The sequence below is a fragment of the Bactrocera tryoni genome, chromosome 2 (genome assembly GCF_016617805.1).
Source record: "Bactrocera tryoni isolate S06 chromosome 2, CSIRO_BtryS06_freeze2, whole genome shotgun sequence".
Taxonomy (NCBI): domain Eukaryota; kingdom Metazoa; phylum Arthropoda; class Insecta; order Diptera; family Tephritidae; genus Bactrocera; species Bactrocera tryoni.
In genome coordinates, this window is record NC_052500.1 from 63,264,580 (window position 1) to 63,283,419 (window position 18,840).

Below are 18,840 nucleotides of genomic sequence, written 5' to 3' on the forward strand. Positions count from 1 at the left end.
TACACCACTCACGTAGGATGACGATCGCATTACGGTGTAAACCCTCCTTACAGCCTGAAAAAAAAATGTTGACAACCTTCATTTTTGACGTGGTTTTTTTCGATTTCGGCTCACATTTGCCACGATATTCGGCCGATTGATGCTTGGTTTTCGAGTCGTAAGCATAGATCAAAGAAACATCGTTAGTAATAATACATTTTATGACAGCCCGATAGTCGAAAAGCATTGTTTCATAGACGTTAACGCGACGCTGTTTTTTAGAAAAAATTAGTGATTTTGGAAACAATCGTGCTATAACTTTCCTTTGGCGCAAATGATCTTTCGAAATGGTTTTCACTGATCTTTCTGATACTCCAACGATGCCAATAAGATCTCTGACTGTTGATCGTCGATTCTCAAGCACCAATTCCTTTATTTTATTGACGTGTTGATCATCAGTTGATGTTGATGGCTGTCCTGGACGTGGTCGTCGTCAACGCGTTGTAGACCCTCTTTAAATAATTTGTACCAATCAAAAACACTTTCGCTCGACAAACAATTATCACAGAAGGCCTTTTCCAATATTCTGTACGTTTGAGCACCAAAAATTTAATTCCGCACACAAAATTTAATGGAACTTCTTTGTTGAAAAATTATACTCATCGTAAAAATCGCCGACTTACATATGTACTTCAGAAAGACCAGCGTATACTAAATACTAATAATTATTTTGATGTGACATTTGGCACAGAGCCCATTGAGAGTTAAGCCAAACTAGAAAAAGAAATATTTCGACGAATAAGTTTTCGCGCGAAATTTAAATTAAAGTTAAAGTTTCATGCTTTTCCTTGATTTTTTTTTTTGATTTATCACAACTTGCATAATATTACTTTTTCTACTTGCCGATAATTACTTGATATTAACATTCTTATTACAATTCTTTCATTGCAGGTAAAACTCATATTTATGGTCACAGCTGACATCCTAACATATTCTATACTATAACACTAAGAGGTGAGCAATCAAATTTTTTTTACATTCACTTTGAGAACCTTTACTGACATATGTTCCTGATCGAAACGGCTGTCTTGGTTGGATATACGAGGGCTATACGAAAATAGGAATATTTATCACCGAAAATGGTTTTATGGTTTTTCAAAATAGTCTCCATCAAGATTTATACACTTTTGCATGCTCAAACCAATTTTCGAAGCACTTTTTCCACTCCGATTGAGACACCTCCAAAACGTGGTTTTTGAATGCTTCAACAGCATCTTCTGGCGACGAAAATCGTTGACCACGCATTATTTTCTTGATGTGTGGGAATAAAAAGAAGTCATTGGGTGCCAAGTCAGGGCTGTACGGCGGATGACCCATCAATTCGACGTTTTGGTCGGTCAAAAAGGCGCTGGTTTGAGCCGATGTGTGAGAGCTCGCATTGTCATGGTACACAATGATTCGTCTTCTCCTGTTCGTTTTTCGAATTTCTCCGAAGACTTCAGGCAAACAAATGGTGGTGTACCACTCAGAATTGACCGTCCTACGTTGCTCAAGCGGAACAGTCGCCACATGACCAGTTTTGCTGAAGAAACAGGCGAACATTTGCTTCGAAGTGCTTCTTCCGCGAACAACTTTCGTTGGATTTGGCTCGTCTTGGAAGACCCACACGGTCGATTGCTGTTTTGTTTCGGGCTCATACGCATAGATCCATGATTCGTCACCTCTGACGATGTTATAAACGCCTTTTGAAGCACCGCGATCGTATTTTTTCAGTATTTCCTTACACCAATCCACACGAGCCTTTTTTGAGCGAGGTGTTCATGCAATATCGAATGGATGCTGGCGGGAGAAATGCATAGGCATGCCTCTATATGAAGGTATGTTACATGACGGTCTTGCATTATCAGTTCACGTACGGCATCGATGTTATCTGGCACAACGGCTGTTTTTGGACGACCTTCACGGAATTCGTCTTTGAGCGAGCGTCGGCCACGATTGAATTCGTTGTACAAGTTTTTCACAGTGCTATAGGATGGTGCTTCATAGCCATACAAAGATTTTAGTTCATCGATGCACTCTTGTCGTGATAATCCACGTCGAAAGTTGTGAAAAATTATCGCACGAAAATGTTCACGAGTTAATTCCATTTTTTGGCCGACATGAAGTTTTTAATTCCCTGTAAATAAAACAATTCACGATTAAATGACAAAACGTTCTGGGTGATGTTATGCTAAAAAATGTCAAACCTTCCAATTGAAATGTCAGATTGCACCTGGCAACACTTAGCGTTGCCCTAGGCCAGAATATATATAGCAGCCTCCGTATCTTTAAAGAACGAATAAATTTCAGAATTATAAGAGCATCAAATTAAAATTTACTAAGAATTGCGCGAAGGATTTTAAAGAAGAGAACTCTTCTCCTCAACTATTACTACTAATTATTAAGCTCAAGATGTAGTCACCAATTTCGTTATTTTTTATTGTACGAATCCTGAAAGTTCTGATTGTTTTTCTCATATACAGTTATCGTGGTTTAAACATTGACCTATTAACAACTGTCAGGTTTCTGGCGATGAGGAAGGTTGTGCTGCTTGAAAATATTTCAAATCCAAAAATTAACAAATTGTTGTTCCATCGACTGCGGTACTTGCCGTTGCTTCGTTTCTTTGTCCGACCTTCGAAAGGCAGAACAAACGGATGTGTTTTGGCTACCCAGAGGATACTTGGTATAAGGCCGGAATTTTTCAACTGCTTGAGCCATGTGTAAAAGAATCGTTTCTGGCCACTCTCAAGTGCAAGGCGCTCAGAGGGCTTTCGACACATAGATCCATTCTCCTTCTTCAATCATTACCGGACAAAATATCTAAGAAAATGATTGGTTTCGAAAAAAATGGATTTTGTGGTAATTCACTGGTGAATATAACCACTTAAGTGAAATTGTTTTTCTAAGACTGGTTTATGCATCAAAAAGATAGATCAGTCGCAATATATGGTATTTATTGAGTTCACATGGTCCATTAGAAAACGTTAGTGGAATACTTGAAAAGGCAAAATTATCGTGTCGCCACTTATTATTCGATGTTTTTGAACATATTCGACCAGCATTTCTGACAGAATGCCCGAACTTTGAGAGGTTTGCTCTCTAGCAAGATTTTCGTGTTTAATTTCCGAAGATATGTAAGATGAAAGATATTTGAAACGTAGGATTGTTTCGAAGCATACATATATCGCTAAGTCTTTTTTATACAAAGATTAGCCGAAAATTTGTCTATTATTTTGGACAACTTCAGAACATTTATTCACGGTAAATCTTTGCAACTCTCTAAAAAGACTTTAAAAAGTGCATTTTTTGCAACTTCAACACACCGTTCTATGGCAAGCGCGTCTATTAGCTCTATCTCAGAGTAATATGCAACAGGCGAGTTAAATTTGCGCGTAGCAAAGTAACAATCACAACATGTAAATATTTCCTTTGATTAATCACCAGAGCGAGGTGATGTGCGCGGTGAATACGAATGAGTCGCAAGCCCTACAACAAACATATCGAAAGTGGCAGATATACAACACTGTGGAGTTAGATATTTAATGGGTGGCACCCATGTAAGGAGTACGACGTCTGAGACGGAGGTGTCATTTGACTTGGCCGTTGAAGAGGAATTAGAAAAGTGGGCGCAAAGTTGTTGCAATAAATATTGAAAAACCATATCTTCCTACAATGTATTTATTTGCGAGACAGTCTACTGGTAAAGGCGGTTAGATACTTATGTTGCACAGCTGAGCGTAATACATAGTCTGGTGTAGTCGTGTGCAGAAAAATTGCATATCATATATTTTATTTTATTATTTTGAGTAGAACTGGTTGAAAAAAATATTTCTTCTCCATGCATAAATATTCGTTTTCAATACTTGGCATGCAGTTTTGCCACCATTTTGAATTTTTTCAGTTAAAACTCGTATACATTTAGCTCGAAAATTTCTGTGTAAAGCATATATACATATAAATAATCAGTATATTGAGCTGAGTCGATTTAGCTATGTCCGTCTGTCTGTATATATACGAACTAGTCCTTCAGTTTTTAAGATATCGTTTTGAAATTTTGCCAACGTCATTTTCTCTTCAAGAAGCTGCTCATTTGTCGGAACTGCCGATATCGGACCACTATAACATATAGCTGCCATACAAACTGAACGATCGGAATCAAGTTCTTGTATGGAAAACTTTTGCATTTGACAAGATATATTCACGAAATTTGGTATGGATTATTTTCTAAGGCAACAATGTAATCTCCGAGGAAATTATTCAGATCGGCTTACTATAGCATATAGCTGCCATACAAACTGAACGATCGGAAAAAAGTTCTTGTATGAAAAACTTTTGCATTTGACAAGATATATTCACGAAATTTGGTATGGATTATTTTCTAAGGCAACAATGTAATCTCCGAGGAAATTATTCAGATCGGCTTACTATAGCATATAGCTTCCATATGAACTGAACACATAGTTACTAAAAGAAATGCACCTGTGAAGGGTATATTAGCTTTGGTGAAGCCGAAGTTAACGTTTTTTTTTTTGTTAAGTGGGCGTGTCCCCGAACTTTAATGATTTTTATATTTAATTCGCAATCCGCTAAACTTAAACAAACCAAATTCGCTCAGAGCAAATATTTCCGGTATCCCCTCCGACAGTTTGAAAACGGATGAAATCGGATAAAAACCAAGCCCACTTCCATGTAATGGTTATGTTGAAAATAACTGAAAGTGCGAAAACTCACTAAATAAATGTATCGGAAATTGTAAAATTTGGTATGAAAGAGTTTCAGAGGAGCTGGTATCAATATGTATGCGACGAAGGGCATGGTACCGCGCACCTTTAGGTGAAATTTCCTATCTCAGAGCCTGTTCAAACATATTCAACCAAATCAAGCGCATATTCTGATTTTCTTCTGTTACTGTGTGAATTTGAGCGAAATCGGCCCTTTACCACGCCTACTTCTTATATAAAATAAAACCCTGCTTACCTTGATACAGGAATTTATTTTGAAGGGGATAAGAAAGAGTTATATTCAAATACATGAAAATGTAGTTTTTTTTTTGTTGGTCCGGTTCAAATTTGATCAGATGTTAAAGCCAAAAAGTACATAAATATTGCAGAATTTACCGTTGTTGCAATATTTACCGTTAAGTGCAACTTTATGTATTAACTACTGCTAATTGTTTGCACAATGCTGTATGTTATAATCGCTGCATGCATAGCCAACGGCTTCATTTCAGACTGGGAGTTCCAAAGGCGTTCAGCTGGCGTACGGTTCTGCGGCAACAGTTGCTTATTGCTGTTGGTGTGCCACAAATTTATATGCTGCGCATGCGTGAACCGTGCGTCCGTGTGCCGGCAGCACCACCCTACATTACGTTGCCACGCTCGCTGGCGAGCTGAGTGCACACGTGCGTATGCGTGTGTGTGTGTGTGAGTGTGTGGGAATGAAGGAAGTGTTATGCGAATGTTACCAAAGTGCCACGAACATGCGAGTAAATTTTATTTGTTAGTTGCATGTGGCAACAAGTAAAGCGCGCTGTTGCCGTGCCACCAATATTCACTTGTTTGTGGGTATGTTGTTGCTGTTGGTGCATTGCGAAAACGTCGTGTGGCCACTTGTGCGCCAAACCAGTTGCAATAGAATTTTCCATATTTGCTGCAAACTCTGCGTGTTGTTGTTAATGTTATTTTTGTTGTTGTTGTTTTTGTGCATTTATCGTTTGCCTGGCGTCGTTATGTTTACGGCTGTCACTGCCATTTCGCTTAGATTACTGCATTTTTCTTGATGTTGGCATTTTATCGCGCTGCCATTATACGCACACAGCCACACACACACACACACATATACAAACACGTATGTGCCGTGCAACATTTCAACTTCTTAGACTTCCCTTGGCACCGTCCTTCCCCTCTTGCCTATGCTTGCTGCTGTCAATTCTCTAGTGTGCTTATGTTGCATGCAACGTCATGTCGCATTGCATTGCTCAACAGGTGCGTGCAGCTGCAATGAAATAATAATAACAACAACAACAAAGTAATACTGCGTCAACTAGCAACTTTAGCTCTGTTGCTTTGGGCTTTAATGTGCTCTTTGGACTTTATTGGAAACCGGTTTACTGTTCGATTTGTTCTTGTTGTTGTCACCTTTTATTGTTGTTGCTTTTGTTGTACTGCATTGCCTAATAGCAGCTGGTGGCTTAGCTGTTTTCTTGCTTGGCCTGCAGTATGCGCTTTCAAAGTTTCCTGCTTTTCACTCCATTTCAGCGGCACACAGCCCGCTCCCACACATCATATTTATTCCCTTAACGTAGTATATTAAGTTTGCCACTAAGTTTCTAGCACCTAGAAGGAAAAGTCGTAGACCCTATAACGTATATATGTATGTATATATATGAATGATCAGCGTAACACGCTGTGCAGATTTATCTAAGCCATATCCATCCGTTTTTATATACGCGACTCACTTTATGAGATATCTAGCTCAAATTTTGTACACACTCTTTTCTACCTCAGAACCTGCTAATTTGTCGACACCGCCAATATCGGACCACTATAGCATTTAGCTGTCATATAAACTGATCGGTCGATATCAAGTCCTTGTTTGGAAAACTTTTTTATTTGCCGAGATATCTTCATGAAATTCTGCAGAGATTATTGTAGAAAACAATGCTACAGTCTGCAAGAAATTTGTTCAGATCGGATCGCTATAACATATAGCTGCCATACAAACTTACCGCTCGATCTCAAGTCCTAATATGAAAAACTTGTTTATTTGTCAAAATATCTTCATGAAATTTGGCATAGATTACTATCCGGAGCACCGTTACAATCTCCGAAAAGATTGTTTAGATCGGTTCGCTACAGCATATAGCTGCCATACAAACTGACCGATCGATATCAAGTCCTTGTATGAAAAACTTTTTTATTTGCCGAGATATTTTCATGGAACTCGGCAGAGATTATTGTAGAATACAATCCTACAGTCTGCAAATAAATTGTTCAGATCGGATCGCTATAACATATAGCTGCCATACAAACTGACCGATCGATCTCAAGTCCTAATATGAAAAACTTGTTTATTTGTCAAAATATCTTCATGAAATTTGGCATAGATTACTATCCGGAGCACCGTTACAATCTCCGAAAAGATTGTTTAGATCGGTTCGCTACAGCACATAGCTGCCATACAAACTGACCGATCAAAATCAAGTCCTTGTATGCAAAACTTTTTTATTTGACGCGATACCTTCATGAAATTAAGCACAGATTATTGTCCAAGACAATGCTACAATTTCCTAACAAATTGTTCAGATCGGATCACTCTATCATATATCGAAAGAACTAGCAAATCGTTGGTTTTTACATACATATTTACTATAAGAAAATCACATACGAAGTGTATATAGCTTCGGTTCAGCCGAATTTAACGCTTTTTTTGCTTGTTTGCTTTCCAGTCATATTGCAGTTGTCACCTTTGCGTGGCAGTCGCCACTTAACCTCCATTGCATTGTATGACAAGTTAATGTGCTTTATTTGTTGTTCTTGTTTGTTCATTAACCAGCATTGTTGTTGTTGTTGTTGTTCCCATTGCTATCACTATAATTATGAATATGAATAGAGATAGCTCTATGTGTTCTCTTAAAAATGTTTGTTGTAATCATTGCTGCTCCGTTTCTGATTGCTTCTGCGTTAATGTTTCTGGTTTAGCTCCGCTTACATTTCACTTCTTGACTTTCGCAACAGCAGCTGGTTTTTGCTATTGTTTTTGCCTTGATAAGTACTTTTTTCACTCTGTACCATTTCTAAAGCAAATATTTTGTCGTCATTGTCTAGTCGCGCATATCTCCTTGACGCCAATTCTCTTCCAATTGTCAGCGTTCGCTTTTACGAGCTTTTTCCAAACAGTTCAAATAAATATAACTGAATTGTCATGCTTCTAATCCGTGTTGCGTGCTGTAATTCGGTGTTCCGTGATTACATAATGCTGCGCATTTCACAGCAAAAAAAGGAAAAATAAATTATTGATCTTCCTTTTCTACATTGACTTCCTGAAATCTCTTAAATATCACATTTTTTTATCTCACTCCAACTGTTTTTCCATATCTTTCGGTTTTACAGCTATAAAGATCCAGACCTAATTTGTCTGCTTAGAACGCCAGTTATGTTTTTTGTAAGAAAATTTCGGACTTAATTTCTCCCCCAGCTTTATGGACGTTGAAAAGATGTATATAAATCCGTTGTCCATTTCTTCCGTCAATGCAAATAAAATCTAACCATATTACGAACACAGTTATCGTAGCCCCAAAACTGTAAAATAGTAAACCGTTGGTCGGCCTATGCCGAGAACTCCAAACTTTGTCAGTTGCCTCTATCTTCTGCAAGGTCACGCCAGTTATACATATGTACATCCCAAGTGCCAACATGTCCCTATGCCCTTGATATTTTCATTGGATGCGTGGTTGGCCTTGCGTCCATTGTGCATCCATAGTTCATGGTTTCATCCAAGCGCTTTCTCGCCTCGCTTCGTCAACGTTCATGTTTCTGCACCGTACGGGGAATGATAAGTGACTTATAGAGCTTAGTTTTCGTTTGTCTGGAGAGGGATATTCATTGCCTATCGTTCCCATACTAGCATCTGGTGGCAAGAGTTATTATGCTTCACTGCTGTTATAGCAGACGATGCCAAGCAATTCAGATCCTGTCGGAGTAATGAGAAACTGAAGGAGTTGTTCGAACTAAACGGCTTCACTTTAGAAGACTGCAACTCAAATCGATTTGGGATATCGAATTGAAATTTTATTGTTATGTTATTTTCAAATGTATAAGGAATATGATTTTTTTTTAATTTCACACAAGTTGTGACGACTTTAAGACGGCCATAACTTTGAAACTAATTTGAATTGTGAAAGATCCTTTTCGTGAGATATTTTTCAATATCTATGTCCAGAACGGAGATCAACATTAGCTGATGATCGAAATGTCAATAAAATAAAGGAATTGATGCTTGAGGATCGACGATTAACAATCAGAGATCTTACTGGCATCGTTGGAATATCGGAAGGACCAGTGAAAATCATTTTGAAATATCATTTGGGCCTAAGAAAAACGAAAGGACGATTGCTGATCGTCTATGTCTATGCTTACGATCCGGAAGCAGACGATCAATGGGCCGAATATCGTGGCACAGGTGAGCCGAAGCCAAGAAAAACCACATCAAAGCAACCGGCCAAACTGTCAACAAGGCATACTACTTGAGTACTGTGCGTTGTGAAGCTATTCGCAAAAAGAGCAAGGAATTATGGGCCGCCAACTCTTGGTTTTTACACCAAGAGAATGCAACGTCGTACACTGCATTGATTCTTCGTGAGTTTTTCGCTAAATTTTCAACCAATGTCGTGTTGCAACTATCGTATTTGTTTGAGTTAGCTCCGTGTGTCTTCTAGCTATTCAGCAAACTCAAAAGATCGCTCCGAAAAAACCGCTTGGAGTTAGTTGAAGACATTAAACGTGAATCGCTATGCGCATTGAGGTCTGTTCCAGAAATTTACTTTAACAACTGTTTCGAGGATTGCAAAAACGTTGAGATTACTTTGAGGAAGTCGACATAGATTTTGAAGAATAAGTTAAGAATTTTAAAATTATGAACAAAGTCTTACTATTTTCTCTCATACATACTACTATGTTGTTTTTAAAGGAATAATGTACGAAGATATGATTGAATCGATTTTGTTTTAAGGCTAAACCAAACGAGTGCCACAACACTAATAGGGCTATAGCTTTGAAAATAATTCAGATCCTTTTTGTGAGATATAGTTTCATATGAAATTTCTGGGCTAGAATACAGCCTTAATCCTTTGTGGTAAGAATTTAAACTTTCTAAATCCGCTTATGCCTCAGGGTCACTTTTGTGGAACATTCACGTCAACATAAAGTTTGTATTTGTTTCCAAAAAAGAGTTCGAACCCAGAATATTCTTTGCAAGCTTCTTCCTACTACTACAACATAGCTCCACACCGGGTCCAACACTCTACAGGCACTATTCTACATTATCTAAATAGCTTGTAAACTTAGTCTAGCTTCTACATTGACCCCACTAAGCGGTGTTTAGAATGGCTGCAGCACGAACAATAAATAAGAACGCATAATTTATGCATTTATATTTTTACTATGGATCGTATGCCGGAACTTGTCTCAATTTTCAATTGCCACTAATTGGCAACCTGTTCTGTTTGTTGTTGCCTTGCCGCTGCGTGTAACTTTTGTGGCAATTATAAATTGCAGAAATTTAATATCTTCAATTTAGTGCTTTTCTATGTCGCCCAACAACTTGCTAGCCATGTCACAGAACAACAACAACAACACTTCGGTTAGCATGTATTTATCGCAACATCAGATTATTGACACCTTACGGCAAACAACAACTGGATTTTCCGGACACCTATTGCACGTACATACATATGTATGTAATAAGTGTGCGTGTGTGTGTGTGTGGATGCACCTCCCCTCCCTCCTGCGCTTGTGCTGCGCCAATGTTTCCACCCGACAGCGGCCAGCGCCATTCTAATGCGCCTGCGCAGCGGCACCGACTTCCTTGTTGCAGTTGAAGGCATGGCTGCAGCGCACAAACAGGTGTTGTTGGAGTACACATATGGCACATGTACATATGTATATACATACATATATATGTATGTATTTATATATAAACTTACATTGACTTCTGTCCGTGCGTTCGCCCGCTTTTGTCGCCCGCTTTTGTCGCCCGTTGCTTTCGTTGTTTTTGTTTTAAGCCTTTTGCCTTTCTTCTTTCTTCTATAAAGTTCACTTTTTTTTGGCATTCTCTCTGTTGGCCTGCGTTTTGCTCTTTCGTTCTTGTCTAATCGAGTGCTGTTGTTGCTTTTATTATTATTTTTTATGTTAATGCAACAGGAAATGTTCGGTACATAAGCGCGCTTTGACAATCTGTTTTATTACTGCTGCATATTGACTCCGGTTCATATCGCATAAGCACACTTGATTTGGGTACGGAATAGTTAACTTTTATACTGATTGAAATCGCACGATATATAACTGTAATATGAATAGTGTAACACCTAGTAGAAAGCCACGGGGACCCTATAAAATATATACCTAAGTGTTGAGCGTGAGTAGCTGAGTCGATTTAGCCTTGTCTGTCTGTCTGTATATTCCCGTACCAATTCCTTAGTTCTTGTCATATCGTTTTGAAAATCGGAATCACCGATATCGGACCCACTTAAGCTAGCTTTTTAGTCAAACCAACCGTTCAAGTTTTTGCATGGAAAACTTTTTTGTTTAACACGCTATTTTTTTCATGATACTTCTCATGCATCATTGTCGCAGACTCTGCTACAATCCTCAAATATATAACTGGACCACTATACCATATATGTAGGTTTGGTTAGGTTAGTCTGGTAGACCAATAAGCCAATCATAGACCAGTTTTGGTCCTTTGTGATACCAGATGGCATTCAATTACTATGTCCATGAGGAGTAATCAACTTTAAGGGTGCCTGCGCTTGACGCGAAATTCAACAGGCCCTGTGGCCTTACTATCGAAAAAACTTGTGGCCTTACTATCGATACCTCCTTCTGTGTAGCAATGACCTCAGCTTGAAATATACTGCAGTGGTCCGGCCACTTAAAAGAATGCCTTTTGCCTAACTCTGTATGGTATATCCCGGCACCAACTCCATTCTCCATTTTTTGAGCCATCCGTAGAAATGTTTAGAGTGTTGCGCACAGCTAAAATACCTTTAAGCCAACCATTATTTTCTATTACTGTTTACTTTGAACTTATTCTTCCAGGGTCCAAGATTCAAAGTTGCATAGCGAAACAACACCTACTGACTGGCTGCTATTCATGAATAGATTCCGTAGAGACGTTGTTGAACGTTGCAGAAATGTCCAGGCACGCTCCAAGTGCGTATTTTTTTTATTCAAGAGCGCTTTCGATATTAAATATCAGTCTATGGAGCCTCTGCCAATCTGCCTTTCGTGTATGTGTGTTGCGCCCTGGGCAAGTTTCTTGGAGGCGCTGCGACCCTAATGTGCTCGTCAAAGATTTTTTCTAACGTTTTCAGCAGTAAGGAAGTGAAGCTTATAGTTTAAAACTCTTTCGAGTAGGTTGGGTTGTATTCGGTATAAAAACTACACTAGCCTCTCTACGAGAGTGCGGCACATAGCTAGACTCCACGCATCCCCTAAAAATCGGTTTTAGCCACGGCACGGATAGACAGACCGCATTCTGTGGCATTGCTGGAATGATTCCGTCCGTACCGGGAGCTTTTTACGGGTCGAATAAGCGGATTACCCATTCTATTTTATTCTGCGTAAATATGTGTTCGGTAAAGTTTGCCGCTATATTTCTTTCATAGCTAGGACTTACCGCGTCCTTACAGCCTGGAAAGTGCACACCGACTAGGTTTTCTAATGAGTTCTTTATCATATAGCTGTCATACAATAATAAGATCTGCTCATAAATTTTAATGAAGTACTATACTATTTATGAAGTTCAATTTCAACATGAGAAATATTTTCAAAAAGATTTTTCAAAAATTAGGTCTATGGCAGAACTGAAGGTACCAATTTTGTTCCATTCCTTCCAAAAAAAACCGGAAACCTTCGTCCCTATTAACAAAAACTGTGTCAGTCGATTTTCAAAAGCTTCTTTAGAGTGGAATTTTTTACAAGCAATATCATTCGTTACGTACAGAAGAGGTCACTTGGCGCCAGGTCCGCAGTATATCAATGGATGCATGAAAACCTCTCAATCAAGCAGTTTCAGTCGAGCCACTATCGACGTGTGTCGCCTGCCGTACTCTCCTATTTGATGAAGCTGAACGATTCTGGTTGATTGCTTTCTTCGGACGGTTCTATTGTTGACAGTACAGGTCCGAATTAAAAGTGATAGCTCATAGTAGAGTCTTTTGTGAAATACTTAGCTCCTGTCCAGTCGAAACTGTTGGACTCGATGATTTCCATTATTTTATCGACATTTTCGACAGTTGATCGCTCTTGTCGTTGTTTATACGTAAGTCTTGCCATGATGAAATGCCAAATAATACTGAACATGACAGCTTGACGCGATCTGTCAAAAAAGGCTATTGAAAAAAGTATCCCTCCTTGGATCACGGCTTATTTTCAGCCGCCTAGCTTGTATTTTCTGCTCTCCTGCCAACTTTTTAGCTATGAAGAAGAATCATCTGGTATTCTTTCGATCCTAATTGCGTCCAATTTTTTATAGAATCAAAGGACATACCTAAAACTCTTTAAATGCGTTGTACACTTGGATATCTATCCAACTATTCTGTAAGCTCCGGCACAGTCTACAACACCCAAACAGCTCTGCTCACATACTACAGACATCTTGTGTTTTACCGGCATGAATTTCTATTCCATTATGTTTTTTTCCACCATATACCGTCTAATTCTGGCTTAAAGCGCTAGCCGGCCGCACCCTAACACTTTTTGCTGATTTTGCTTTTGTACGAGTTTTGATATTCATTGAAGTCGATTGCTCGCACTTGTTGCATATTTAAATAGTTTAGAGTTATTAAATCATTTGAATGGAATTCTTTGGGCGTTTTTTCATTGTTTATTTACTGCTTTTTCTGCTACATACCACTAGGGTCAGCTGAACTTTTCGAAATGTTTGTGAATTCTCGCAGAAAAAATGGCGTTTAAAATTAGCGTTGCAATAATCGTGGTTTATTGACTGTGGCGGCGGCTATTGCCTGTTGGCTTAGGTCATAATCGTGGGTGTTGCCACAAATGGTATGTTGATTTAAACACCTGATTGGTATCAGGCAATGCTTGTTAGCATGTATGTTATGCTGTAAAGTGACCTACACCAACCAGTTTACTTCCATTGTAATTGAAATGAAGTTTAGAATGCAATTGTTCGCATATTTCTCAAGTGTTATTCGAGTAGTTTATATATAGTATGATGTCTGAGCAAAGCTGCTGTAAAAAAGTATGACATAATTAGCTGCCAGCTGGTTGACAATAATATGAAAAAAAAACTCTATAAACTTTTAACTAAAAAGTTTAAAATGCTAAATAGTAGAAGGATTGACGGTTTTTCAAGCTGAAGTGATAAAAATTCCATCCGCTCGAAGAAACCTTTGAAAGTCTAAAAAAGCTGCACACTTAAAGTTACTTCCAGTGGTCGGATAACACCGGAAATTTTGCTTGCCTAATTACTATGTTGAAAGTCATGTTTCTCACTTGGTGCAGGACTGGATGGTGGCCTAGCTCTCATGCTTTCTGCTTAGTCACTATCGATGTGTGTAGCCTAGCGCTGTCCTAATAGAATACAATTTCTGTCCTATCGGCTAAACTGTCAGCTTCTTGCTTCCTTCAGACGGTGCAATTGTTGAGAGTACATGTCCGGGTTGAGAGTTTAGCCATCAATCCTAGCTTGACTACCGTTTATCGTATATCGTTTTCGTAAGGGACCCACTTTTCATCACAAGTAACCATCCCATCATCTCAGTCGGGCCCGGCAGGCTCCTGGAATTGTTCAGTATGCTGGGCTTGTGACCATATGTGATATAGGTGAGGGCCATTGGTCGCAGTCAAAGCCTCAACTACCCTATCTATCTATCTAACCATCCGCTTCAGTAATTGATCGATTTGGTGCATCTTGCAGATGAAAACTCGGTTCCTGAAGTTTTTTATGCTAACTCATGTTACATCCAAACATCGAGCTTCTTCTTGTATCCAGACGTATTTCAATGGTTCCACATAGCATTAGGTAACCAAATAATTAATAAGAAAAATAACTGCGAAATCAAATAAATAGTCGACGCAAACACGTTCTAGCTCCAGATCAGGGGAAATTAGGTTAGGTTAAGTTAAATGTTGATCTAAACGCAAACAAAGATGTCACTTGCGCAGCTTAGAACGTCGGTTAGTTCCGTTGCCTAAAACTCCCATGTATTGTTTATGATCAAACAATAATGCCTTCACAAAGCACTTTGAAATTATCACAAATTCGTTGAAGTGAGATCTTTTAACCTTAGTCTTAGTCAAAAGCTGTGCAATGCAAGCAGAAAGTTCCAGGATGTTTCTATCACACCTTCGTTTCTGCGTTTCTCTCTATAATTAAAAAGATTTCGCAGTTCACAATGGAGGCCCGTTTCCAATCCTATGTCATTTGAATCTTTTGCGAGCTCATCACCTCCAGCGATTTCACTATGACCAGACACTTATGTAAATCAGTCGGGGATGTATAAGTTATGTTCAATTGACATGTCGGAATTGTACTACGGCGTCTTTATAATTGTCTAACTTTGAAAACTTTTTTCAAATCTACAGTGAATTATCTTCTTCTTTTCGTGGCTATAGGTCCTGGTCCTTTTCCACCTCTTCTTTTTTTTCCTCTGCTTTCCTCGGCCAGCGTAGCCGCTGTCTCTTGATTCGTTGGACTATGTATGTTAATGTCGCCGTAATATATCTTCTACAACTCATCGTTCCATTGACTGCGGTATTCGCTGTTGCCAATGGCCAAGGGACCATAAATCTTCCGCAGAACCTTTTTCTCGAAAACTCGGAACGCCGACTCATCAGATGTTGTCTTCGGCCATGGCTCGGCACCATACAGCAGGACGGGGCTGTTGAGTGACTTGCAGAAAGTCTTTGAGAGAGGACTTTATTTCCCAATTGGCGCGGAGAGGTCCATCCCGTTCCTGTTAAAGCATTTAGTATCACTCAACGTCAGTCTACACAGCCGTATTATTTTTGCGGGGATACTAAATTCAGACATCGCGGCATAAAGGCCGTTCTTTTTTGTGCTATCAAAAGCTGCTTTGAAATCGACAAAGAGTTTGTCGATCCTTTTTTACCGGTCTTTTTCAAGATTTGGCGCATGGTAAATATGACAGAATATATGGTCACTGGTTGATTTTCCTTTCCTAAATTCCACTGATAAGGTCCAATCAGTACGATCGATAAAACCTTATATGCGATGTTGCGGAGGCTTATCCGTTGTGGATTGGGCAGAGCATACTCAAATTCCAATCGTCGGGCATGCTTTTATCCGACCATATTCTACAAAGAAGCTGATGCAAGGAGCATACATCAGTTCTACGCCGCCGTATTTGAACAGCTCGACCGGTAATCCATCGGCTTCCGCCACTTTGTTGTTCTTTAGAGGGGTAATTGCTATTAGAACTTCTTCATGGTCGAGCAATAGAACGCTCCATCGTCATCGATTGCGGATTCGGGCTCACCATCTCCCGGAGTTATGCTTTCGCTGCCATTCAGAAGGCTGGTGAAACGTTACCTCCATAATTTCAATATTTTCTGGGCATTAGTCACGTGATCATCTCTATGGATTTCACAAGAGTATGCTCCGGTCTTGAAATCGTACCCTTATAGTATGTGATATTTCCTATCTTCATATTACTGCAACTCTAGGAACAAATCGTATATGTATTTAACGCTTCATAGCCTTAGAAGATTTTAGATTTACTTAGAGAATGATGACTGAACTCAGAATGGTCGAAAAATAAGAAAACGAGCTTCGCTCAGCTCTTTCTGGAGTCTTAAAACACCTGATGATCTTTACAAGTCACTGAGACTCTTTTGGGTTTGACGTTAACTTTTCAGAAATGTTGATGACGTATCTGAGTTTAAAGTGTCTGTGCATACAAACAACTTCGGTTTGTCAGGTTTTTTCACTAATATTTTATCGCGTGGAATTTTAGAGACACGTATTTTGAGAGAGGCACTTTTCGTAGGATTTCCTGTTAGATATACATATTTTCACTTCAACTGCAGACTGATATTTGATGGCTGATGGCATTTGTCAAATGATAACAACTCGCATTTTAAGAAAGACCAAAATACTTTATATGAAAAAAAAAACGTAAATAAAAATTAATTTCTGATATGAAAGTTTACAGTAATAAAATTGAGAGAAAAAAAGTTAAAATCTCTTTCAATTTTGTTTGCAACCGAACAGACAAAAACGTTTGGAAAGAAAGTAAGCAAATATTATTTACTGCTGCTTATTGCATTTTATTGATAAGAAACGTGAAACAAAGACAATCGATTGTGTTGCGTTGAGCAGTTAGTCTAGCGAAACAGTTGGTGAAGCAGGTGATGGATAACAACTTGTGGGGAGTAGTACATTGTTATACATACATTGTTGACAAGAAGCGCCAAGGTCAGCGTTACGTTCTAATGAAATAAGAATAAAAAAATAATGAAATGGGTAAAAAACAAGAAAAAGCAACTATTGAATATTTGTTCCTGCAATATTTACTTTTTGCCTTCTGAGCGCGGCGTTGATTGTCTTTCATTAAGTTTCTTTTTTTTAGCGTTTTAAAGTCATTAAGCGTTTGCAAACGGGTATAATTTTTAAACAATTAAGTTTTTTGCTTGATTTTTGAAATTTTTTTAGAATTAGGTTTGTAGTTTTTATTTATTTTTAAATTTTTTATACCCTGTGCAAGGTATGTATATTAAGTTAAACTTATTTTTAGGCTGTGAAATTTTTATTAATTTAACTTTTATTAAAATATTTATTATTTTTAATATTTTTGTTTACTTTGTAATTCTTTATTCAATTTTCGTATCTTTATTTTAATATCTTTAAGTAATGGTTTTCATGTTTTTTAAGTTTTATAATATATTAAATTTTTGTTTATGTTTTAAAATTGTTATATATTTATTTATTTATTTTTTACTTTAATATAAAAAATTTATATTAACATTATTTTATTTTATTTTCAATTTTTCAAAATGTTTTTATTTTATTTTTAATATTAATTTTATTTTAAATATTTTTAAATCTTCTAAATAATTGTTTGCTATTATTTTTATATATTTTCAAATTTTATTTTGAATTTTTTATAATTTTAAATTTTTGTTTGCATTTTTAAAATTATTTAAAAAAATTATTTTTCAATTTAATTTTTAATTGTTTTTAATATTTTTAATTCTTTTAATATATCAAAATTATATTAATGCGTTAATTTTTTTGTCCTCTTATTTTTTTGAATTTGTAATATTTTTATATTCTAAATAATTATTTGCTTTATTTATATATACACATTTTTTTTAATTTTTTAATTTTTTTTTTTTTTTTTTGGTATATTAAAACTATTTTAATATATTATTTTTTTAAGATAAAAAATTTAATTAAAATAAATTTTTTGCTTTATATATTTTTGTAATATATTAATTTTTTGCTAACATTTTTTATTTCAATTTTATTTTTATTTTGTCTAAAGTATTTTTTTTAATATCTTTACTGTTTTAAAATTGTTTTTTTAAATATATTAAACATGTTTTTAAAATTTGATTATATAACAAAAATTAATATAACAAATAATATTTTAATTTTTTGTTATGTTTTAAAATGTATTCAATATACTTTTGCTTTTATTTACATTTTTTTCAAAATTTTTTTTTTAATATATAAATTTTGTCTTTTATATTTTTTAATTGTGTTTGAAATAATTGTTTGCTTTTATTTGCATTTTTTTTTAAATTTTATTTCTATTTTTTTTAATATTTTTAAATTTTTTTTTTAATATTTTAAAATTATTTTTTTTTTTTTTTTTAATAATTGTTTGCTTTTATTTATATCTTTTGCCTTCTAATTCAACGCCTGCAAGAGTCATTCTGTACTCTTTTATGGCATTCACCATTCAATATTTGTTTTGATAATTTTCACATCCGTCATTTGTCGTTAAATTCAACACTGCGTCAATAAGCAATCGAAAAAGTAAATAAATGATATCATTAAGTAAACTTGAATGTTTTGTTCATGGAAACTTAACAAATCACAAGCAGGTTT

The 18,840-nt window shown here is 36.8% G+C and overlaps 1 protein-coding gene across 2 annotated transcripts in view; it reads left to right on the top strand.

Annotated features, from left to right (window-relative positions):
* LOC120769137 (nuclear hormone receptor FTZ-F1 beta) overlaps positions 1 to 18,840 on the top strand; it is a 94,208-nt gene that overhangs the window by 40,002 nt on the left and 35,366 nt on the right. The window contains exon 1 of one of the 2 annotated variants that reach the window (XM_040096010.1): positions 948 to 993. The exons of the other annotated variant lie outside the window; for it this stretch is intronic. The gene's annotated coding sequence lies outside the window, so the exon portion shown is untranslated. Of the gene's footprint in view, positions 1 to 947; positions 994 to 18,840 lie in introns of those variants that run through there. 2 annotated transcript variants of the gene reach the window in all.